The following is a 26297-nucleotide window of genomic DNA, read 5'->3' on the forward strand; positions in this document are numbered from 1 at the left end:
CTGCATGTGACTTATCTAGATAGTAGAAGCGTTTCCATGATGGGTTGACCCATGTAACGAGGCATTGGAAATGCTACTTGTATAAGATATAGATATGTTTACCTTCTTATGACTCTTGTGTACCTTGTAGGTGTGCCTTTTCATTGAAGGCAAGTGTGTCCCTTGCTATGCTTGCAAGCTTTCGTGTACTCGTGGCTTTTTTTGTGCAATTTTTGCTTATTTAAAGAAACATGTAATTGAAGCATAGTTTTCTTTTGATCCTTGCCATGGTTTGCATTATGTTTTGGATGTTGCTAAGGAAAATCTTCATAATGTGTGACTTGTCATAGGCTATTTCCATAGGTAGCTTAGATTTAGAGTATTGGAACTGAGACGAGGAAATAAATGTGATTCATGCAGTTTTGTATAGACTATTTTGAACCTAAATAAGGTTTCAGTAAAGCCACCGATTGATGAACTCTTTGACCAGTTGCAAGGAGCAAAGTACTTCACTAAAATCATAGGCTAGGATATATCTTATAATGCTCCTTAAATTGGGTTGAGAACTTGAGAGGGTCTTTATTAGTTTAAATCAACTACATTGACAAATGCTCCTACTACACTCATCAATTTGATGAAGAGTGCACTTAAACCTTATCTAGGTAAATTTGTAGTAGTCTTTTGGATGATATCTTAAGCAAGAGCATTTGGAGCATCCTCAAACAACAGAAGTTGTATGCCAAAAAGTGTAAGTGTGACTTTTATTGTAAGGAGGCAAATGTCGGGGTCATATGCTCTTTGAGGAAGCAATATGTATAGATCCAGAGAAAATTAAAGATAATGTAGAGTGGCCTAGTCCAACTCCTCTAGAAGAGTTGGAAATTTTTATTGGTCAATGGGCTTTTACTAGACACTTATCAAAGATTATGCAAAATCTGCAGTAGTTATCAATGGATTAGTTTAAGGGAAAATGAAGTATCTTTATTAAATAGAGGAGGCTTAAATAGTTATCAAATAGTTAATAGCTTTGTAGTTTTAATGTTGACAGTAGTTGATCAAAATGAACCTTTTATTCTTGAATCCTATGCAAGAAATAGAGTAGTGGGAGTTATGCTAATGCAATATGGGCTAGTCACTTAGTGGAGATACCTAAAAGGGAGTTTGTGGTGGCCGTGCTTTGAGCTAAATGCCTATGATTGTAAAATGGAGTTTTAATTACTTTTAGAATTAGCTCCTTGTGGCCTTGTAGAGTAAATTTGATCATGAACACGTTTACTTAAAGATTCGGAAAGTAATTAAAGAAAGGGGCTTTATGGAGTTACGCCTATTATTGATAATCATCCTAGAGTTTCAACATCTATGATTGACATTGATGTACAAACACGAGAAGTTGGTCAAATATTAATTCTTTCCAACGAGTAGTACCTATAGTTGGTGCTGAGCAAGGACTAAAGTGAGGAAAGTATACCATAGAAGATGGCTATTTACTGTACCAAGGTGGAGTTCGCATGAGGCATGAACTTTTATAGGATTGATAGTCCTAGTGTGGGACATCTAGGGATTGAGAAGACTTAGAAAGGTAGCTCTTCATTTTATTCCAGCTAGGGAAAATATGAACACTTCAATATGGAAAGATAGTTTGTCGAGGGGGTTTTCAAGTTATATGGGGAAACCATCCGGAATTGTTACTGACTAGGACAGCAAGTTTGATAGTCACTTTAAGAAAGAGTCAACAAACTTTGAGGCATATGCCACGTGCATATAGCAAACAAATCGGGAAGAGTATCTTTTGATTTTAGAGTTTGTCTATAATACTTCTAAATAATAATGTTGATGTAAGAATTTCAACTTAGAGCAACAACATCTATAGGACTTGAAAGGTCATCTACAAGAATCACCATCGATTTCTCCCACCTGATCATCCTAGATATGTCACCCCTTGGAATGAAGTCTCTCCATAGTCCCTTACTACAAGAGATTGGAAGCAACTTTGGGACCTTTCCACCACTCCTACTCCACATGGAATGAGTCGGTAAGGGTTTGTAACTATTGTGTGCTATATTGAATGGAAATAGATATTGCATGCTAACACCATATTTTGTTTAGATACTCCATCTTTTATCGCGGCTACCATATTGGTCCCACCTCAAGATCAATCACGTGCTTGATTCCATGCATATCTTCAAGAATGTGGCATCTACCATTTGGGATCATTTGATTGGAACACAAGATTCCTTGAGCATAAGGGAGGACCTACACACCATAGGGAGGATGCATGAAGCTTGGCCACAAAAGAGACCGAATGGGCATGTCTTTTTACCTCATGCACTAAGACAATATCAAAGAAGGAGATGGTGGTGGTGAAGCAGGCTATCACTACAATTGGTACTCCCATTGGATGCATGAGGTGTTTGAAGTGGGCTATCACTACAATTTGTACTCCCATTGGATGCATGAGGTGTTTGAAGGGGGCCTTCACAAAGAGAAAGAAAAGAGGTGTAGAGCAATTATACGGCTTGAAATCTCACAATTGGGACAAGATGCTCCAAGCTGTATGACTTGGCATAATCTCTTTTCCTTCCAAATTTGTGAGTCTAGAAGTAACTCTAATAAACCATCACTCATATAAATCCTAATTCAAATCCTAATCCATCTGTGCTCTTGCAACTCAACCCGAGAATCGGTTGCATAGTCCCAAGCCTCCCAGGCTTCATGAGCTAGTCTTGTGCGCCTAAAGCACACGTCAGATATATGCCCGCTCCTCTAAGAACTCAATCCGGAGTTCATAAGAAAGTTCAGAAGCTCTCTTTGAAGGCTAGTCAATGTCTCCCATGTAGAATCCTCCTTAACACAATCCTTCCACTTAAACTTGTATTCTATTATTGTTCTATTTTTGACTTGATGTTCATGAAGTCCAAGAATACTTTCATGCTCATGCGGTACAAAGCTTAAATCTTCAACCTCTATAGTTCTTGAGGAGTTACCAACTGATTGTTAGCACCCAATAATTCCTTTAGTCTACTAACATGAAAATTAGATGAACTCTTATATTAGGAGGCAATTCTAATTCATATGCAACCTGTCCAATTCTGCTTCTACTCCAAAATGGAACATAGCATTTGTTGGATAGCTTCTTAACATTATTTCGACTCTTGGATTCCTTGGAAACTCGTAAAAATGCCATCCTTCCTTCAGAAAACTCTCTCGGGGAACGAAGTCTATCAGAGTAAAATCTGTCACGATCTTGGGCACTTCTAATAGACTCCTTGGCAAATTGCAACATTTCTTGCATATCTTGCAAAAATGATATTGTAGTACCGTTCTTGATTCCCTTGAATCCGACCATTATTGGTGACTTAGGTTGAAAGCTATACATATGCATAGAAGGACTAAAACCTGTACTTGAATGCTTTGCACCATTATAAGCAAATTCAGTTATGGGTAAATATTATTCCCATGAATAGCATTCCAGTAATTCACAAGCACTTTCAGTGCTTCCTCCTCCTCATCAGCAACTGTCTTGTACACGTAATTAGAAGCTTATGGGAATTGACGATAGGTCATTGATCGTATTCACAAATTTTCTTTCAGCTTTTGTTTGAAAAGCTCCAGGCATGCATGACCCATTAACAGCCATCTATTTATGTATATACGTAAAAATTCCTATTTCTATTAAACTATCAAATATCCGCAAGGGCATTGACAATAGGAAGGGATCGGTCATTTGCAGCCTGCTTCTTGTTAGAGTTAGTCATCTCCTGTCTATATGCTAGGGAATGAGGTCTTCTATGTGGGTGTGCCTGGGTTTGGCCAGGGCACATTGTGTTGGGTGTTGGAAGCAATGGAAGCTCAAAAATGGAAGCACAATGGAGAAAAACAAGATGCTGTAATAGATTGCTGCAAAACTGAAGTGTAGAGGCTCAAGGGAGAGCCAACATAACAAAACCCTAGGGCTAATTGCCCTAACTGGAGTAAGTGTCCTAACTGACCTAGATGGTACATAAACTAACTGTACCAATAGTCCTAGCTGACTATAACTGCCTACAAGGCTCATACCAAGGTATAAGTGGCATCTATGGATAGCCCATGAGATAGCCTACAAACCCCTCTCCATGGTATGGGTTGACATATCTTGGACATGGCTCAGGATACCTAAATATCTAGTGTCATGGTTGCACATGTTCGTCCTGTAGGGATATAGCAACCTATGATTGTACAGAGTACAACAGATCAAGTTACAAAAGGTATTAAGTTTAAAGCTTGCCGAAAAGCCTCAAACTTAGGTCGAGATAGAGCCTTCATAAAAAGATCTGCCAAGTTGTCTTCAGTGGGAACATAAGACAACTCAGTATCACCTGCTGATAATCGCTCTGACATAGTGAGAGTGAACCTCAATGTGCTTTGTGCGAGCATGGAAAACCGGATTCCGTGCAACAGCCAAAGCAATGTGACTATCAGTGAAGATGACGGTAGGAGCAATTTGACATGCACAAAGATCTACAATTAGCTTCCGAAGCCAAACACACTCCATTGTAGCTATAAAAGCCGCTCTGTACTCAGCTTCACAGCTAGAAGTAGCAACTGTACTTTGCTTCTTGTTGAGCCAAGAAACACCTGAAGTACCAAGCATAAAACAGTTGCCACTATGTGGCACACGAGTGTCAGAACAACCAGCCCAATCACTATTAGTGAACCCATGCATGACAAGTGAAGTATCAGCCCCGTAAAGAAGGCCTAAATGCTGAGTGCCTTTAAGATATCTGAAAACACGCTTCACGGCATGCCAATGGTGCATAGAGGGGTTGTGCATATATCTGCTCAACTGTGAGACAGCATACTGTAGATCAAGTCTCGTATGGCATAGGTAAATCAAACAACCAACTGCCTGCTGATAGAGAGTGACATTACATGTACCATTGCCATCCTCAGAAGAGAAGTGAAAACCAGTCTCTAATGGTGTGGATACTGGCTTGCAATCCTCGAACTGAAAACGCTGCAAAAGCTGTCCAATGTACTTGGATTGTGACATCAAAATGCCCCCCCTCACCGAATGCCCAGATAGTAGTGCAAAAGACCAAGATCAGACATAGCAAATGTTTGCTGCAAATCAATTTTAAAATCCTGCAATTTGCTGAGCATGTGTCCCAGTCACAAGCATGTCATCCACATAAAGGACTAAAATCAGCAAATCTGTCCCACGCTTGCGGATGTACAGGGTAGCATCTATAGGGCTGTTCTGAAAGCCAAGTGTGAGCAAATGAGAATGATTTCTCGAATACCAAGCCCGAGGTGCCTGCTTTAATCCATAGAGGGCCTTTTTCAAGCGACATGTCATGTGCACGGATTGGTATCTGACGTGTACTAGGTACACAGAACTAGCTCAGGTTAGCCTGGGGAGGCTTAGAGCTAGGCAGGCTTGATTCTCGGGTTGAGTGGCAAGGGTACGAACTATTTATAGGTCTTCGCTATTTTTGGCGCCGGGGCCCGAGTCTTCTCAGTGTGCAGTTGGGAGCAAGTTTCGTTCCCAGGTGCCAGGTCTGATCCTGGATTGAGTCACGGACGCGCGCCTGCATCTTAGCGTAGCCCAAGGCCCAGTGGCAGATCCAGGGCTTCACAGCGCCACCTGGTGGTATGGGACACCAGGCTGGTTTGGATCTGATTGGGAGTTCGTGCCAGTAGCTCAGCTCGTGGCTCGGAGGGGACATCTTCTGATTCGGGATCACATCCCGTAGATGTCACGGTTGGGTGGTGAGCAGCTTGCTCAGATCTGACGTTGTGTGTGGTTTGCTTGCAGATCAGGGGTTTCAGGAGTGCGGGGATGTGTCAGTTGGTATCAGAGCCAGCTCCTGAGGTAGGAACTTCTGATGCGAGAACTTTTGACGAGTTTTTCCTCCAGGTATGCCCTAAATTTCGAAATCTGTTGCTGCGTTTTTTGCTGGGTACCTGGGATAGGAGGGGTGGAGAGATATCAGGGAAAAGGAAGAAGAAAAGGAGGGAGAGAATTCGAGATCCCTGAAAGGGCCTGTGAGAGAAGGCTGTAGGAAGTGGAGAGAGAGCAGAAAGGTAGGAGAGAGAGGCGAAAAAAGCTGCAAGGGAGGTGTAGAAGTGACGCCTAGGGCAGTACGGTAACAGGCGGGTGCAAAGAGAGGCTCGTAGGGCAGCGAACAGGCTGTGTACAGCCTGCGCAGAGGGCTGCGTGCAGCCTGCGCAGAGGGTGCTTTTTTCGAAAAAGCACCCCCTCCAAAGCTAGGGGAGCTTGGCCTTTTTTGGAAGCAGAGCTTCCAAATAAGGCTGCCCTGCTCCCTATATAGATGGGGGCAGGGTACCAGCCTACCCACAAGCCTAGCCTAGAGCTTCGAAGCAGCTCCTCGAATTGCGAGCCAGCCTGCGCCAGCCTGCGTCAGCCGTACTTGCCTGCGCCAGCTCTACTTCTGCACCGTACAGCCTGCAGCAGCCGTACACTGCCAGTGCCAGCCTACGTCAGCCATCGTACGGCTTTGCATCAGCACCGTACGGATCTGTACGGTACAACTTGCGCCAGCCTACGCCATCAGCCGTACACTGTTGCGTCAGCCAGCGCCGTCTGTGCGGTTCCTGCAGCAGCGAACCCCGCGTCAGCACCCCCTGCTCCGAGACGGTAACCCGCAGACTGTACGTCAGCCGTACAGTCCACGTCAGCATCTGTACGGCTTGCGTTAGTAGACCGTACAGCCACATCAGCAGCACGGTTGCTGCAGGATTTCGCACGTGCTTCCGGTGGCGGGTTCAGAGAGGTCTCGGGATTCGTGGGCTTCAGATTCGCCAGGTTCCAGCATCTCTTTCCGTCGGCATCTTTTGGGACGGTTTTCTTCTGCTCCATTCTCCTCTGTGCTTCGTTTCAGTCAGTTATTTCTCTCAGTTCGTATTCAAATCAGATTTCAGTCATGTCTGATGCTGCAAATCCCGAGTTCACCATGGGAGAGCAGGATTTGGATTATACTCCTGTGGGAGAGGAGGATCAGGGTCTCTATGATGACCTGATAACCAAAAAGGCCTTCAGTGAATTTACGACTGCTCTAGATGGAAAATTTGAGCAGGTCAATGCAAATCAATCGGGGTTGACACAGCAACTCCAGGGGATTCAAGCAACTCTCACCCTTCTGGCTAGCACTGTGCAGGCACTCACGCATGTGGATGCCATGGCTTCAGTGCTAGGCCCGAATATAACTCCAGATCCTTTTCTGGGCGACCAAAAGTCGAGAACAAAGGAGGTAGTTGACACTTGGTTACACAAGTGGCAGGTACACTTCCAATTCCACCCATATTCAGATGAGAAAAAGATCCAGCTTGCAGCAGGGTTCATGTCAGGTAAAGCCTTGCTATGGTGGAAGGAACTCCAGCCTAAGCCTGATACATGGACAGATTTTGAGGGGATCTTCAGGAAGGAGTTCCTGAAGAAGGAGGATGATTACGATATTGTTGGCAAGCTCAAAGCCCTCGATATGTCAAAATTAAACTTGACCTTTGAAGTTTATCTTCAAAGATTTCGGGATCTGCAAACCAGGGCCACTAAGATGGATCCAGTGACCTTGTTAGGTTTCTTCGTGGATGGTTTGCCAGACTCCTACAAGTTGCAGATAAAGAACAACAAATGCACAACGTTGCAGGAGGCCATGACTTATGCACGCATATACGATGATACCATGGCCGGTACCAAAGCAACCACAGTTACCGACATGAGTGGAAAGAACAAACGCAAGTTCTTTCAGCATACGACTGGTATTGGGGAGACGAAGTCTACGGACAATGCCTCCAAGAAAAACTTGACTCCAGCAAAGAATGGTAAAGCCTGTTTCCTTCGCACTCTGAGGCTCAAGAAGGAAGGACGATGCTTCTATTGCGAGGAGCGGGGCCACACAAAGAATGAGTGTCCCAAGCGTAAGAACCAAAAGTTGGTGCTTGGACCGAAGCTCCAGGTGGGTCCACGTACCGCAGCCAAGGGAGCGAACCAAGTCGCGATGACAGGTATTACCTGCCCACTCTCTTGTAATTGTACTTTCAATGCTTGGTTGTTTGGTTCCCATGATCTTTTCCGAGTTTATGGAGAAGTTATGGACCAACAGGTTCACATTCTCTTTGATCCGGGCAGCTCTCACAATTTTGTTAATTATAAATTTGTGCAGAAGATGGGGCTGTCCACAGTACCTAGCGACCACACCTATGAGGTGCAGCTTCCAGCTGGGAAGCAGTTTTGGGATCGCAAGGTTGAAGCGCTTCCTATCCGGATTCAGGCCTACACGGGAGCTCTTACATGTTATGTTATGCATCTGGAGCATGTAGACTTGTTGATCGGGATAGAGTGGTTTAAAACCCACAATATTTAGATCGGATGGACGGAGCATACGCTTTCTTTTGTAGATAAGGACACCCAATTTTGTATTCAGTGTGATAAAATTCCCTCTTCTCAGGGGCCTATTGTATCTGCGATGCAGCTTCGGAATATATTAAACAATTCTCATTATGATGTCTATCAGTGTGTTTTGATTCCACTTTCTTCCTTTATTGTTTCGGTAATTAACAAGAATGAATTAAGTGTGTTTGAACACCGTGAATTGAGAATGTTGTTAGATAATTTTAAGGACGTATTCCCAGCTCAACTGCCGGAAGGTTTACCTCCAGAACGGGCAGTAGATCATCGCATAGACTTAGTCCCAGGGGCTCAACCTATCAGTGTACCACCTTATAGGATGAGTCAGGTAGAGGAGGATGAGTTAGCTACCCAGCTTCAGGATTACCTGAATATGGGCTATATCTGCCCAAGTAAATCACCTTGGGGTGCACCTGTCCTCTTAAGAAAGAAGAAAGATTCTTCCTGGAGAATGTGTATAGATTATAAACGATTAAATAAAGTCACAATTAAGAACTACTATCCTTTACCTCGTTCCGATGATTTGATAGACCGTTTGGCCGGAGCGAAGTATTTCACTAAGATTGATTTGCGTACGGGTTATCATCAAATCCGTATCTATGCTAAACACATAGATAGGACCGCATTCCGGACTAGGTATGGTCATTACAAGTTCCTTGTATTACCTTTTGGTTTGACCAATGCTCCTGCTACTTTTCAGCAGATGATGAACGATTTGTTCAGGGATTTTCTAGGCAAATTTGTTGTAGTGTTCTTAGATGACATCTTGGTATATAGTAAAAGACTTGAGGATCACATAGGACATCTCCGGGTTGTCTTAGTTGTTCTAAGACAGCATAAGCTTTATGCCAAGATGAGTAAATGTGACTTCTTTATGAAGGAGATAATTTACTTAGGACACAAGATTTCTTCTGAAGGTATTAGCATTGATCTGGATCGTATCCAGAAGGTTTTAGAATGGCCTATCCCTCAGACTGTGAAACAACTTCGTTCTTTCCTAGGATTTACGGTATTTCTTCGGAAATCTGTGCGTGATTATTCACATATCACGGCACCCTTGACAAACATATTGAAAGGTCGTGGACGCAGGTCTACTCAGCCGATCCCTTGGAATGATGCAATGAACAAGGCTTTTGAAACCTTGAAGTTCTCTATTAAGGAAGCACCCGTTCTTGCATTACCCGATCCTACCCGGCCTTATGTTTTAGAGGCCGATGCGAGTGATTATGCGATTGGGGCAGCTCTATTCCAAGAGGGCAGACCTGTAGCTTTCGAGAGTAAGAAGCTAGACGACACTCAATATCGTTGGCCCACACTCGAGAAGGAACTTTATGCTGTAGTGTATGCTCTTAAGGTTTGGAGACACTACTTGTATGGTTCAAAGTTCCTTGTATTGACTGATCATCAGTCAATTAAGTATGTGTGTGATGGATCAGAATTGAGGGGAAGGAAAGCTAGATGGGTAGAATTAATGCAAGATTTTGATTTCGAAATACGTTATCGTAAGGGTTCGTTGAATAGTGTGGCGGATGCCTTAAGTCGAGTTAAGTTTGTAAATGCTTTGTCATTTACGGAAATATCCTCAGACCTATTTCAATCCTTGAGAGGGCTATACGCAACTGATAGTCATTTCAGTTCTTATTGGCAGAGAGTCCAGGATGGGAGCTCCATGGTTGACCAGGACTCAGGGATTGTGCCACCTACGGTACAAGCGGCGGGAGGTCAGTGGATGATTAGGAACGGCTTGCTGTTCCGAAATGAAAAGATTTGTGTGCCTGATGTTCTGGACCTTAAATCCAAGATTCTCTGGGAGTGTCATGATGCTCCTAGTGCGGGACATCCAGGTATACATAGGACTCTGTCTCTTGTGAAGCATACCTTTTATTGGCCTAAGATGCGTGCATTTATTGAGAACTATGTAGTAGGTTGCCGGGTTTGTCAGGTTACTAAGGCAGAACGCCTTAGAAGCGCGGGCTTATTACAGCCATTACAGATTCCAGGTAATAAATGGAAAAGTATTTCCATGGATTTTATTACTGGTTTGCCTCGAATGCGCAAGGGTCATGACTCCAATTGGGTCATAGTCGACCGTTTGACAAAAATGGCTAGATTCTTACCTACTAGAACAACTATTCCAGCTGTTCAGCTGGCTCACGAGTTTGTGGACCACTTGTTCAAGCTGTATGGTTTGCCATCTGACATAGTCAGTGACAGGGACTCAAAGTTTACAAGTAACTTTTGGACACTTGTATTTGAGAAGTTGGAAACTACTCTAAGTATGAGTTCCTCGGATCATGCACAATCTGATGGCAGTAGAGAGAAGGTCAACCAGTTGGTTGAAGACATGCTTCGGGCATATGTATCTAAGAGACAGTCTTCATGGGAAGATTATCTACCTATGATTGAATTTGCTTACAACAGTGCAAAGCATTCTAGTACTGGTTACAGTCCTTTTATGCTTATGTACGGGTTTCAACCTAAGTCACCAGTTATGGTTGGATTAAAAGGGATTCAAAATGATGATGCTAAGAACTTCTTGCTCGATATGCAGGAAATGTTGCAGTTTGCTAAGGAGTCTATTAGAAGTGCCCAAGATCGGGACAGATTTTATGCTAATAGACATCGTTCACCCAGAGACTTCTCTGAAGGAACGATGGTATATTTGCGAATTCCTAAGGAATCCAAGAGCCTAAGCACTGGTTTGGTTCTGAAATTATCCCCCAGATACTGTGGTCCTTTCAAGGTCATTAAAAGAATTGGACCAGTTGCATATCGACTAGAATTGCCTCCTGATGTTAAAGTACATCCAGTCTTTCATGTAAGTAGACTGAAAGAAGTCTTGGGTGCAGATGATCAACTTGTTTCTCCTCATGAGATTATAGAAGTTACAGATTTGACTTTTATTCCTCACGAACCTGAGTGTATTCTTGAATTTCGTGAAAGACAGATTCGTAATCGTACTATCACGGAATACAAGATTAAGTGGAAGGATCGTGTTGAGGAGGATGCAACATGAGAGACATTACAAAACCTCCAAAGAACATTTCCAGATTTCTTAGCGAACTCAGGAGTGAGTTCTTAGAGGAGGGGGAGTATGTCATGTGCACGGATTGGTATTTGACGTGTACTAGGTACACAGAACTAGCTCAGGTTAGCCTGGGGAGGCTTAGAGCTAGGCAGGCTTGATTCTCGGGTTGAGTGGCAAGGGTACGAACTATTTATAGGTGTTCGCTATTTTTGGCGCCGGGGCCCGAGTCTTCTCAGTGTGCAGTTGGGAGCAAGTTTCGTTCCCAGGTGCCAGGTCTGATCCTGGATTGAGTCGCGGACGCGCGCCTGCATCTTAGCGTAGCCCAAGGCCCAGTGGCAGATCCAGGGCTTCACAGCGCCACCTGGTGGTATGGGACACCAGGCTGGTTTGGATCTGATTGGGAGTTCGTGCCAGTAGCTTAGCTCGTGGCTCGGAGGGGACATCTTCTGATTCGGGATCACATCTCGTAGATGTCACGGTTGGGTGGTGAGCAGCCTGCTCAGATCTGACGTTGTGTGTGGTTTGCTTGCAGATCAGGGGTTTCAGGAGTGCGGGGATGTGTCACGACATACCTTGCTTTCAGAACCTTCAACCTCAAAGCCAGGAGGTTGGGAAACATAGACCTCTTCCTGCAAATGCCCATGAAGGAAAGCTGTCTTAATATCAAGCTGATGTATCTGCCAATGAAAGTGGGCAGCAAAGGCAATAACAATGCGAATGGTAGTGATTCTGGAAGTGGGAGCAAAAGTCCTCTCAAAGTCAATGCCATGCTGCTGAGCATAGCCCTTAGCAACAAGACGGGCTTTGTAACGGTCCACTGATCCATCAGCTTTCCGTTTGATCTTGTAAACCCACTTAGTTCCAATGGCATTCTTGCCATGAGGTAGATCACACAACTCCCAAGTGTCATTCTGATGGATAGAATCCAATTCAGCTTGCATGGCCTTCATCCAACAATCATTTTGAAAGGCATCTTGATGACATAAGGGCTCTTCATTGCATGCGGTAGCAACCAAAGCATAAGCAACAAAACTAGCATGCTCTTTCCGGACAGCTGCTCTCGTACGGGCTGGCAGAGGAGTGTCTTGTTTGCTGTCTTTTAATGTGTCAAGGAGCCAACGGGGTACCTTTTTAGGCTCCTGAATTTCTGCTCTTTCTTGGTCAAGAGCCCTGTGCAAATGATCCTGATCAATGATAGGCATATCAGGCTGAATTTCTGGCTGCACATGTGGCTGCAAATGGCCCACAGAGGGAGGAGGTACAACCTCAGATGGAACATCATCCCGAGCATCGGATGGAAACAAAGGCATTAAGCTGTCAAATATGTCTGGGGCATCAACAACGGGCTGTTTTTGACAGTCCAGTAAAGGCATAGTGGAAGATTCATCAAACACAACATCCCGACTGACAAAACACTTTCCTGTGCGGGGCTGATATAGCTTATAGCCCCTGCTCTCTGAACTATACCCAAGAAAAAGGCATTTAACAGCTTTATCATCCAACTTAGTGCGTCTCTGTGAAGGCACATGAGCATAAGCTAAGCATCCAAAAGTCCTCATGTGGGAAATGCGAGGCTTACGACCCGTCCAAGCCTCATAATGTGTGATAGTTTGCAATGCCTTTGTAGGACATCTATTCAAGATGTAATTTGCACACATTACCGCATCCAACCACAACTTATTAGGCAAATGTTTTCCTTTCAACATGCATCTGGCCATTTCCATCACTGATCTATTCTTTCGCTCAGCCACGGGATTCTGTTGAGGAGTATAAGGCACCGTGCATCGATGATGGATGCCACGGGAAGCCAAAAAACAGCAAATTCCTTCGACATGTATTCACCCCCCCTGTCTGTATTAATGTGAGCAATGTGCAGCCCACTCTCATTCTCAGCCAAGGCAATAAAGTGTTGAAGCATGAAGAAACATCAGATTTGGATTTCAATGCGAAAATCCAAGTGTACCCAGTGAAATCATCAATAAAAGTAACAAAATAGTATAATCTCCCAAGAGCTGCAACCCTCATGGGTCCACAAACATCACTATGAACCAGATAAAGCTTGCGTGAAGCACCAACTCTCACATCCTTGGGAAATGTAGCACGGTGCATCTTACCAAGTAAGCATGGTTCACAAACATGTTTGGTAGGCATATGCATTTTGGGAAGATCCACAACCATATCTTCCTTATATAACTTCACCAGGGCTTCAAAATTGAGGTGTCCAAACCTCTCATGCCACAAATGAGTATCTGCCTGTAAACTACTCGGTGCTTTCTATCAATTCAAACAACGGATTTTGCAGAGGCATTTGAATGAGATGATTGCGAGTTGCCAAACACATATACTTGAACTTAAGAGTTTGTAATTAAGCTGGAATTAAGACTTATACAGCTTAAACACAAAGTGACATCATTGGAGAATGCAATATGATTGAGGGACCAAGACGGGCCCCCCCCCTTATCCAGGCTCACTTTATTCTTGAAAATGGAGATACAAGACCAAGGTGCAATGCACCTTCCAAACTGATGAACTCAGTGAAAACCTTGGACCTAGATACAAGACTCAAGAGCATATGTACAAGGTAGACAACAAAAAGGAGGACTCCAAGCTCAGGTTTCAGCTCTTGGCTTGCCCAATCCACAAGGAAGAAGCCTGCAACAATCACCACTTACATCCAACATTAGAGACAAACACTAGTTTCTAGAAAGATAGTAGAAACAACATGAAATAGTGCTGTAAATGAGATAAACTTGACAATACAGGCTCCCTTCGTGACTTGGCCCTTTTGTAGATGAAGTCCTTGATGCCTCTGAAGCTACCTTGGGTGAGGAGAGTGTGGAAATGGGGCTGGAATGAGAACAGCTTAGAAAAACAGCCTGTAGGCTAGAGAGAGAAAGCTTTTATGGAGTGATAGCTGTAGAGAGAGTGCCAATGCTGATCCCAAGGGAGGAGATGTAAGAGAGGAGCTGCTGCTGTTCCAGAGGTGCACAGAAAAGCAGATTTCTGCAAGGGAAATGGGCTGGAACAGTAGAGAGAGAAATTCTGCAGTAGAGAGAGAAAGACTGCAGCAGGAGAGAAAAAGGGGCTGTGGCCGCTCCAGGCTAGGTGAAGGAGAGAGGATGCTGCTGCTGCTGTTCCAGAAGAGCTGAGAGGGGGCAGATTTCTGGAGAGGAGGGGCTGGAACTGTAGAGAGAGAATGTGCTGTTGTAGAGAGAGAAAGTGCTGCTGAGGTGAGAGAATGGCCTGAGGAGAAGCTGGCTGCACCCAAGGAGCTGGAGAGGTTCTGCTGCATCATCCAAAAGGAGGGAGAAGAAAAGTGACGAAATTTTCATGTGTGGAATGAAGGGGAGAGGCCTTCTTTTATATGCTCAGCCCCCCCCTTAGGCCTAGAGTGGAAGGTGGACACTTGTCCCAGATTTTTGGTGGGCTGCAGTCCCAAAGAGGACAGCCCACAACCTGCCCCAAATCTACCAGATTTGGGGCCAAACACTTGGCCTGCATGCCCTGCCACATGTGTGGGACAGGTGGACTGACCTGCCAGCTCAGATTCCATGTGGCAGTCTGCCACGTGTCAGCTGCCACGTCACTCCCAAAAACCCTAAAATTTCAAAGTTGTCAGAATTTAATTCTGATCGCACCCACGGGTTCCTAACAGCTTAGACTATCTATTGACGCACTCTAAAGTCATAACTGAGCCATACTGAGCTCATTTGTTTGTCGTCTTATCTTGTATCTCCATTACTCTTGGCATGCTGCCAGGCCCACACCCAAAGCTCAGGGAACATTCTCTTGAATGGTTCCTAGGTCGATATGCAATCTGTGCATTTGATTGGTCCCATGTTTGGGTACTCAGGTGGGGTGTGGTTCCTAGATGTTCCTCTCAAAGAGAGGCCATCACTCTTGTGGGTCACTAATGCCCATAACCCCAAGCAAGGGGGTCCACCCTCAAATGCTAGACCTAGTCCCCATTGTCCGTAACTGAACAGAAGGAAAACATTTCATTTCTTAATAAGCATACTATTGAAAAACAAAAAGAAATAGTACCAAGCAAGTGGATACATGTTGAAGCAGGATGACACTGCCATGGTAGAATTAATAGCAAAGGCATGTGCATCGGCAAGTGCAGCATCATCATCTGAACATCTGTCATAAGCATCAAGTCTATAAAGACCGCTAGACAATGTGCCAGTTAAAACGAGGGTAAAGGCATGTGTAACATCATAGACTGCACACCTCACACCATCAAAAATAACATGAAAGCCACATGTAGCAATGGCTAAAATAGAAATGAGGTTCTTACGAATGCTTGGAACATAAAGCACATGCTCTAGAGTGACAATACCACCAGAGACAGAAGTAAGAGCAACTTACCCAATACCTTTCACGGTATATGATGCATTATTGGCACATGTGACATTGCCCTTCTTAGATGTAAGCTCCAATGAGCTGAATAACTTCCTGCAGGAAGTGATGTGCTTGCTAGCACCACTATCAAAGAACCAGGCATCACGAACACCGGAAACTGCCATACAAGCATCATCAACATCAGGATTATACTGACATGTAACCAAGAAAGCCCAATGGTGGTCTTGTGCGAAATTAGCGGATTCATGTCGATCTTTTGTACTAGAAGAATTACATCTCTTCTTCTTTTTGTTATCCCCTGAAGAAGAGGCACCATATGTGAATGATCAGCATGGGAATGAGAGGGCTTTCTAGTTGAAACCTTGCCTTTACCTTTTTGTTTGTGATGGGCAGCAAATGCTTGATCACTAGCCATAGTAGCATTGCAATTCACACGACTTTGCTCCTTCTGAAAAAGAAGAGCAACAAGCTGGCAACAAGCTGGTCAAATGAGAAATGATTGGCATCACCCCTTGCAACCAACCTCAATGTAGTAGCAAAGCCTTGATATGAATTAGGCAACCCATCAAGGGTATTAGATACCAGCTGAGAATCAGGCATAATCACATCAATGTTGGCCAACTGCTCTTTCAAATCCTTCACATTAGTGAGATAGGCATCCATGTTACCACCCTCATCAAGCTTTAAATTTTTCAACTGCCTACAGAGATAGGCAACCCTTGCCTCATTCCGCACCTGATACAAAGATGCAAGCTGATCCCATGCTTGCTTAGCTGTCTTGCAAGACCGAATATGAGGGATAATAACCCGTTTCACTAAAAGAGCAATCAAGGCATGTGCTTTGGCATCACGACCATTCCACTGAATTTGCTCCTGTGAAGCTGTGAAGGAGGCAAAACACTTGGAGCAGGAGGTGCAGGAGTCCTAGCTATAGCATTAGAGCCATCACTTGAACACCCATCACCTGAAGAAGCAGAGCGTGTAGGTGTAGCACCAGTAACAGTGCGTGTAGGCCTGGCCTCAGAACTTGAAACAATATGCCATAGATTCTTGGCAATCAAAACCTGTCCCATCATCTATGACCACATGGGGTAATTGGTGCCATCAAGCTTGTCATCGGCCCCAATAGCCCAAACAAATCATCTTTGCCACCAGACACGGTGCTGAAATACAAGGCAAATGCACCAACTGGCAAAGCAAATGAGAGAAAGGAAACTTCTCAGAATCAAGTGCCAAAAATCTGCCCAAGCTTCAAAGCTTATGCCTGCAAAAGACTTTGTTGTCCCAAGGTGTACCTGTTGCAAGAAAAATCCCCAAAGGCAACACGAGGCCTTTCCAAAATGCAAATGAAGCAGAAATTGGAAAAAGCCAATGCAACAACGGCTTACCCAATGATGTACAGCAGTGATAGGCTCTGAAAGTGAGCAAATGAGGATTGGAAATGAGAATTACAGCAAAAGAAGTGCTCCCACGAGGAGGAGAGCATGTAGAAATGGAGAGAAAGAGATCCAATGGAGAGACACTTGCAGCCCGAGGCAAAGGGATGCCAAATGAGGAGGGAAGGGCTCAAAGAGAAGTCTCCGGATCAATTCAGCAGCTCCAAATGGCTCCAAACGCCGGCATGCAGCTTGAGGCAGCTCCGAAATGCTGATTCGCACCTTGAAACAGCTTCAAAATGCTGGCATGCACCCCGCGGCAGTCCGTACAGCCCTAAATGTGAATGCTGCAGGTCCGTACTGCATTAAATGTCTGTCAGCAGGTCCGTACAGCTGCGAAACAGGTCCGTACAGGCTGCAGGAGATCCGTACAACCACATGTGTGGACAAATCTGGTTTGTACAGTTTATGGAATGCAATAAATGCAGGCATTTGCTGTCCGTACAGTGTGTACGGATGGCCGTACAGGTTCCTTACTGTTGTATGGATTTCGTACAGTTGCTGTGAATGCACACACGTGGTCGTTTTTGCTGTAGCAGGCTGGAAAATGCACCGAAACACATTTCCCTTCACGATAGTTGCTCCAAAGTGCGGTCTTCTCGCGACAAAATGAGGTTTCGTACAGTTGCTGTGAATGCACACACGTGGTCGTTTTTGCTGTAGCAGGCTGGAAAATGCACCGAAACACACTTCCCTGTGGGGGAAGAGAGGAGAGGAAGTAAGCAAGAGAGTGAGAGTGAGAGAGACACACTAGTGCGGGTGTGAAGTAATGAGTGAGCCACACCACAAACTCACTTAAGTTTTATTAGGATTAGGTTTACCCTATGACTGTCTTAAGACAGTCATAGGTGTCCTAACTTTTAATTCTTTAATTAAGGGTAGGCATTGTGCCTTTACTGTTGCAGGTTTTGTGACAGGCTGAAGGGTCATTTACTGTTTTTGGGGTGTTTGTCGAGTGGTTTCTGCAATTTGAGTCAGTGACATACCTCATCTGAGGTGGGAGAAGTGATCAGTACAGTCAGTACAGCAGTGTTTACAGCAGTGTTGGTGGTTTTGTCAGATAATTATGCACTGTTAAGCTCTTGTTGAGCAGCAGCAGCAGTCTGAAATTACTGTTTTTTATGCCTTTTTTGAGCTCAGAACAGTTTGTCAGAAGGTACAGTATTTGCAGGGGCATTTACTGTTTTGCTGCAGATTTTACTGACAGTAAAAACAGCACCTTTGAGAGTGCTTCTGGCTCTTGAATAGAGCAGGTTTTTTCTGAGAAATCAGAACTTTTATTCAGTCTTTTTTACTTCCAGGGAGTCGGGTACTTTCCTCATCTGATATGGCATCAGGGGGAAGTGATTCTTCAATTCTGAACATAAAGAAACTGGAAGGAGCACACAACTATGCATTATGGGCAGAACAGTGCTTAAATGTACTTCTGTTAAAGAAGATTGCTAAGCCCATAAGGGTAAAGGGTGTCAAGCCATCTGACATGGCAGCTGATGATTGGGAAGAGCTTGATTTGTCTGCGAGGGCAGCTATTATGCTCACTATTTCAGACACTCTTGTGTTCAATGTACAGGCTGAAAAGACCTCTTATGGTCTATGGCAAAGACTAGAGGAATTGTATGCCCAAAAGAGCTCAGCCAGTAAGGTTTATTGGCTGAAGAAGCTGGTCGATCTTCGCATGAAGGAAGGTACAGCTATGACCTCACACTTGAGTGAGTTCAATGCCATCTTTACACAGCTGATTGCACAGGGGTTGAATCTTGATGAGGAGTTCAAGGCCACTTTCTTGTTGTGTACCCTCCCTGAGAGTTGGGACACTTTCAAGACCACCCTGTCTAATTCAAATGTCACTCTTATGTATGCTGATGTAGAGAGCTCTCTCCTTATGGAGGAGATGAGCAGGAAGAATAATGCGGGCAGCAAGTCTTCAAATGCTTTGCAGGTACAGGATAGAGGCAGGACTCAGCAGAAGGGGAGATCTGCTAGTAAGTCCAAATCCCGCAGTCAGTCCCGCGGCAAAAAGGACATTGAATGTTTTTATTGTGGCAAGAAGGGACATGTGAAGTCGAAGTGCTTCAAGTTCATACGGGATCAGAAAGCCAAGAAGGCTGAATCACAGGATGCAGGAAATGCAAGCAAAGGCAAAGGCAAGGCCAAGATAGTTGAATTGGATGCAGTGAATGTTGCAGTAGAGGACAGTGACAGTGACATACATGATGTTTTATGCTCTTCTGCTGTAATAGCACATGCTTTGGTTATTGATGGCCATGACATGCACACCTGGCTCTTGGATTCAGGTGCCTCTTTTCATGTTACACCTCACAGGGAGTGGTTTACTTCCTACACAGGTACTCATGGAGTTGTTCATCTTGGGAACAACTATGCATGTCAGATTGCAGGGATTGGCAGTATACAGATAGTATTTCCTGATGGACAGTCATTTCTGCTTGATGGTGTTCGCCATGTGCCGCAAATCAAGAAAAATCTGATTAGCACTGGCTTATTAGATGACAGTGGTTACCACACCACATTTGGGGATTCCAAATGGGTGATTACTGATGGCCAGACAGTAGTGGCTGAGGGTTTTAAGAGTGATACCTTGTACCCTCTTTATGTTTCCAGTGTGGGTAATCATGTTGTTGCCATAACCGAGCTGCCAAAGGTTTCATTGTGGCATAGCCGGTTGGGACACATGTCTGTTAAAGGAATGCAAGAACTGTCACGTTTGGGTTATCTGCCGTCTCTCTCTTTTTCAGATTTGCCTACTTGTGATCATTGTATTTTTGGCAAGCATTCTGTGACTCCTCATAAGAGGAGAACTCCCCAGAATAGAGCACCACTTGATCTAGTGCACACTGATTTGTGTGAGATGCCACAGTTATCACTAGGGGGTGCCAAAATATTTTATTACTTTCATTGATGATGCCTCACGTAAGGTGTGGGTCTATTTCTTGAAGCATAAGGGAGATGCCCTAAATGCTTTCAAGAGGTTTGTCGCTCAGGTTGAAAATTGGACAGGTCGTAGGCTGAAATGCCTCAGATCCGATAATGGGGGTGAGTATGTGTCACATGCTTTTGTGCAGTTTTGCCAAGCTAAGGGCATCAAACAGGAACTCACAGCCCCTCATAATGCATCTCAAAATGGTGCAAGTGAGCGGATGAATCGAACTATTCAGGAGAAGGTTCGATGTATGTTGTCTTATGCTGCATTACCCCATGGCTTTTGGGCAGAAGCCGTGCAAACAGCAGTTCACATTATTAACAGGTCGCCAAACAAGGCTTTGGAGTTGAAAGTGCCAGAGGAAGTGTGGTCTGGCAAGCCACCTTCATATAAGCACTTACGGGTATTTGGCTGCGAGTGCTTTGCTCATGTACGCAAAGATCTACGCACCAAACTGGATCCAAAGTCTATCAGATGCATCTTTATGGGATATGGTGACGAAGGTGAAATGGGGTACAGGTTATGGGATCCCGTTAAACGGAAGATTATACGCAGCAATGATGTCATCTTTAAAGAAGATAGTGTACACAAGGAACCCGTGCAACCTGTGGAATACAGGAGGGTTATTTATGATGATGTTGGACAGCAAAGAATGCCCATTTATATGCAGCAGCAGCCTGCTGCAGATCACCCTGTTCAAGAGGGTATACAGGCTGAAAATCAGCCAGATAATTTTGCCAATAATGCACCACTGGATGTGCCAACAGATGGGGCTGTAGAACAGCCAGATACGGTGGTACAGCCACCTGATATGCATGAAGAACAGGCTGGACAGCAGCCTAATCCGGAACAGTTTGTTAGGAGGAGCACCCGTGCACAACGGCCTCCTGCCAGGTTTGTTCCAGGAGCCAATAATGTGGCTGATTTTATCATGCTGACAGATTGTGGTGAGCCTTCCAGCTTCAAGGAAGCTATGGGAAGGACAGAGAAAAAGAAGTGGGAAAAAGCCATGCAGTCAGAAATGGACTCTCTACTTCAGAATGATACATGGGACTTGGTGCAGTTACCTGCAGGCAGAAAAGTTTTGCCATGCAAGTGGGTTTACAAAGTCAAAGTGGATTCAAATGCTTTACCGAGGTATAAGGCCAGATTGGTTGCCAAGGGATTTAAGCAGGAGAAGGGCATTGACTTTGATGAGATCTTTTCCCCTGTAGTCAAGATGACTACTTTGAGAGCAGTGTTGGCTCTTGTTGCTCATGCTGACATGGATTTATGTCAGATGGATGTGAAGACAGCTTTTCTTCACGGAGATCTCCATGATGAGATCTATATGAGTCAGCCAGAGGGATATGCTGTTAAAGGGAAAGAGCAGCTTGTGTGTAAGCTCAAAAGGAGCTTGTATGGACTCAAGCAGGCGCCAAGAGAATGGTACAAGAAGTTTGATGCATTCATGCAGTCCCAAGGGTATCATCGGTGTGAGACCGATCATTGCTTATACACCAAACGGGCAAAGGATGGCAGTTTGATGCTACTCATTCTATATGTGGATGACATGCTTATTGCCAGTAAATCTCAGCAAGAGATTAGTGCTTTGAAGAAACAACTGCATAAGTCTTTTGCAATGAAAGACTTGGGTGATGCAAATCATATTCTTGGCATGCGTATTACTCGTGACAGGTCCAAGCAACTTTTGTTTCTGTCACAGAAAGAGTATATTGACAAAGTATTGCAGAGGTTTAAAATGGAGGGGGGGAAGTCCATTAGTACCCTGTTGCCTCCACATTTAAAACTCAGCAGTAAGGACAGCCCCAGATCAGATGATGATAAGGCTGAAATGGCCAAGGTTCCGTATGCATCTGCAGTTGGATCTTTGATGTATGCCATGGTTGCCACTCGTCCGGATATTGCTTTTGCGGTGGGAGTCATCAGCAGGTATATGGCAAATCCAGGCAAGCGGCATTGGGAAGCAGTGAAAGGTGTCTTGAGGTATCTCAAAGGTACCAAAGACTTGTGCATATGCTATGGTAGGAAGGATGCATTGGTGCATGGTTTTACAGATTCAGACTATGCAGGGAATGCAGATAACCGGAAATCTACTACCGGTTATATTTTCACATTTGCAGGAGGTGCTATATCATGGGTGTCTCGGTTGCAGAAATGCGTTGCTCTGTCAACCACAGAAGCTGAATATGTTGCAGCCACTGAGGCCTGCAAGGAAGCAATATGGCTTACTCGGCTGGTGGGAGATTTGGGCATTACAGGTGACATGCCAGTTCTGCATTGTGATAGTCAGAGTGCTATCATGTTGGCAAAGAATCCGGTCTTTCATCAGAAGACCAAGCACATAGAAGTGAAATATCATTTCATCAGGGAGGTACTGGAAGACAAGCGTCTTGAGCTTGTGAAAGTACATACTGATGATAATCCTGCAGATTTGCTCACTAAGAGCTTGCCTACAGAGCGGTTTGCACATTGCCGCCACATCATGGGATTAGGATGAGACCATTCTTACTTTATGGTCTAGTATACAGTAACTGTATATTGCTGTAATTTTTATTCTTTTATCCCCTTTTGGCACATTGGCCTTTAGGTGGGAGGTTGTTGGGGTAAAGGCACAATGCCTACCCTTAATTAAAGAATTAAAAGTTAGGACACCTATGACTGTCTTAAGACAGTCATAGGGTAAACCTAATCCTAATAAAACTTAAGTGAGTTTGTGGTGTGGCTCACTCATTACTTCACACCCGCACTAGTGTGTCTCTCTCACTCTCACTCTCTTGCTTACTTCCTCTCCTCTCTTCCCCCACACATTCCCTTCACGATAGTTGCTCCAAAGTGCGGTCTTCTCGCGACAAAATGAGGTTTTTCATGACAGAAGTGCTTGGAAAGGCCTCAAACACTCGTGGGAGTGTGAAGACCAGCAGGACCAGCAGGAATGAGAGCTCCAGAGGCTACCAAACAGCTTGGGAAAGCTATCAATGGCTGAGGGAATGGATTCCCGACCTGCTCTGATACCACTGTTGGGTGTTGGAAGCAATGGAAGCTAAAAAATGGAAGCACAATGGAGAAAAGCGAGATGCTGTAATAGATTGTTGCAAAACTGAAGTGTAGAGGCTCAAGGGAGAGCCAACATAACAAAACCTCATACCAAGTTATAAGTGGCATCGATGGATAGCCCATGAGATAGCCTACACATTGCCAGGCTCATCTTCTGGGAGAGTAGGCCTGGTTTAGGCCTGATTTGAGGCCAGTTTGAGGCCAGTCTGGGACGCCGGTTTACAACCCTACCCTGACCAGGGTCGGGTCAACCGACCTGACGAGGTCGGGTTGAGTTCATGTAAAGTCTGATCCAAGAGAGTGTCTGGGGCAGACAAAAGTTGCTGCTGATTTCTGGAGGGGCAAAAGGAGAACTGAAAGCATGGACAGTCCGGAAAAAAGGTTACGTAAGGTGTATTGCAGGTGTGGACACCGAGGGAGTAAAAAAATTGTTGAAGGAGGCCATGCTGTAGCAGCTCCTTCTCTCTTTCTTCTGTCCCATCCACTCTCCCTTCTCTTTTTCCCACCCCACCCTAGCTAGCTTCTCTTCAATTGTACCCACCCTTCCTTTCATAAGAGTAAGCTTTCCCGCCCCTTGAGATGGCAACTCTGACGGAGATGGCTGGGAAGCAAGGAAAGATCCCGTTCTTCCCACATTTCCTGTAGACCGTCAGTTGGATAGCAACAACTACGGAGTATGGAAAGTTATGATGAAATCAATCCCGCAATCATATGATTTGGTTGATTTTATCCTTGTTGGAATAATCAGGTCATATCCGAATGCAAAACACCTTGGCATTCTTGAGCTGAATGAGGCAACGATATTGGCCCAATTGTGGGGTCGGGTAAATACTAGTGTTGGCTCTTCAATTTTCTAAATTGTACTCCTGAGGTAATCAACCACGTCAAGCACATCATGCCAGCAAAGGGGATTTCGGAGCATCAGGCGTCCCTCTAAAGCACGGTCTCCTCGATGAACCGAGTCTCCCTAGAAGTCCAAATGCGAGTGTCGAACCCTGCAAAATCAGCAACCATACGGGAGCACATCAACAAAGTGCAGGCACTTCAAAAGGAAGTACTTCAGGCAGGCAAGAAGATTCCTTCATAGGACATGGCCATCACGTTGCTGTCCTATTCATCTTCTTGTACTCCTCTCTCATCACCAATGTGAGGCTGACAATCTCAGATTGTGTCTAAGGTTCTTGATCCAGAGGAGCCTTTCCCAGACCCTCCACAAGACGGAGGTGCGGAGGCATTGGCTTCCCATAGGACAAAGGGTGGAACAACAAAGGAAAGGGTAAGTGGAACCTTCTCCATCCAGTGAGAAGAAGTTTGATGAAGAGAGAGATGCCTTGAAGGTAGAGCACGTGTGCAACAACTGCGGCTAGAAGGGCCACCATAATGTCCTCAGAGGAGTAGTGAAAAGGGTACTGATTCCTCTGCTACAGCTACAACTACTCCGTCTAGAGAGCTAGATGCTCCATCTTCTACACAAGGAGACGAGGCTGCTTTGATCGCTGGAGATTCATGAAAATGGATACTTGAAGCGGCGTTTCCAAGCACATGACATCATCCCTCGAGCTGTTCAAAGACCTTCGATGGAAGCCAAGCCATATACATCAAAGACAATTCCACAGCTCCAGCTCGAGGAGAAGGAAAGCTCAAGATCGTTCCGGATGGTAGAGGGAGGAAGCATTCCTCCCAAGTAGTGTATGTTCCATCACTTGGCTTTCATTTGATGTCAATTCATGAAGTGTTTTAAACTAGGAAACATGTAGAGTTGAAGGAAGATTTTGTGGCCATTAGGGACAAAGTCACCAGCCAAGTTGTATGGGATGGCACGGTGGATAATGGTATCTACAAGCTCTCGGCTCTCTCTTCCATTAAAAAAGTTACCCCTCTTGGTAACTTATGACATTTCAGCTACGGCACCTAAATGTGAATGTGTTGCGGTGAGCATTCCAAGAGCACATGCTAAATGGCTTGCCCGATGTGGGCAGCAAGCAAGGAAGCTATAGCTCCTACATCCGAGGGAAGCAACAGAGGGAAGCCCTTCTGAAGCAAGCTCACAGGTAGGCTTCGAAACCTCCAGAGGTTCACACGGATCTCTGCGGACCTATGCAGATCCAGACTCTAGGAGGAGCTCTCTACTTTAAAGTTTATGGCATTTATAGATGACTTCAGCACATTTACTTGGGTGTATTTCCTAGCCCAAAGGATCTAGCATTTACACAGTACCAAGACTCGTGTGCTCTGGTAGAGAAGGGATCCGAATTGCCCGTGGAAACTCTTCGAGCTGACAAAGGAGGTGAAGGCATCAGGAGGGAGCTTGCAAACACAAGAACTCCATCTGAGAATGGAGTGGTTGAAGGGAAGAACAGCACCGTAGTGGAGATGGAAAGGACGATCACGGCCTTCCCCATTCTCTTTGGGGGAAGGTAGTGGCGACGCAGTCTGCATCCTTAATTGTTTATTGTTGTCTCAAAGCTTAATTTTGTAATAAGCCACATATGTCTTACTTCCACATGTTTGGCTATGATGCCTACAGGGGAAAGATGAACTCAAAATCCCTAAAGCTTGTCTTTGTAGGATGCAACTCTCTGTCAAAGGGTACAGGTTATATGACCCCATGAGAGAGATTGTGGTGAACAAGAGTGTGATCTTCCAGGAGTAGATTCTAGTTTCCACAATTGAGGAGCCACAGGTTCTTGGAGAGCCTGGTGATTCTGAGGACCGAGCTATTGTTCTTGCCCTTGAGCCAAAGCAGGTACTAGAAGATGATCTAGAAGTTGATGATGAGCCCCCAAAGCAAGAGGAGGCTTAGGGTTCTCATGGTGTTCCTAAGTGGTTGATAGAGACACTTGGGATCCTTGAGTGACAGATTTCCCTCTCGAATGGCTCGCGGAGGACCCAGCCAAATCGCATCAAGGTAAAGACAAAACTCACAAGAGGAATTTCTTGGAAATGAAATATGCTTTGATGTCTCAGAAGCCACTGATCAAGGCAAGGAACTATCCTCAACCGCTACTCGGTGGCATTCATTTTAGCTCCATGGGTCTGATTCGACATCCATGAGCTAAGAGGGGGTGTTAAGAGTTAGTCATCTCT

General features: G+C 44.8%; 1 protein-coding gene across 1 annotated transcript in view; it reads left to right on the forward strand.

Moving 5' to 3' along the window:
• PFT1 (phytochrome and flowering time regulatory protein (PFT1)) overlaps positions 1 to 26297 on the forward strand; it is a 135327-nt gene that overhangs the window by 1405 nt on the left and 107625 nt on the right. The window lies entirely within an intron of this gene.

The sequence above is a fragment of the Dipteris shenzhenensis genome, chromosome 20 (assembly GCF_047967505.1).
Source record: "Dipteris shenzhenensis isolate YYH24624 ecotype China chromosome 20, Dip_SZ_1.0, whole genome shotgun sequence".
NCBI lineage: Eukaryota > Viridiplantae > Streptophyta > Polypodiopsida > Gleicheniales > Dipteridaceae > Dipteris > Dipteris shenzhenensis.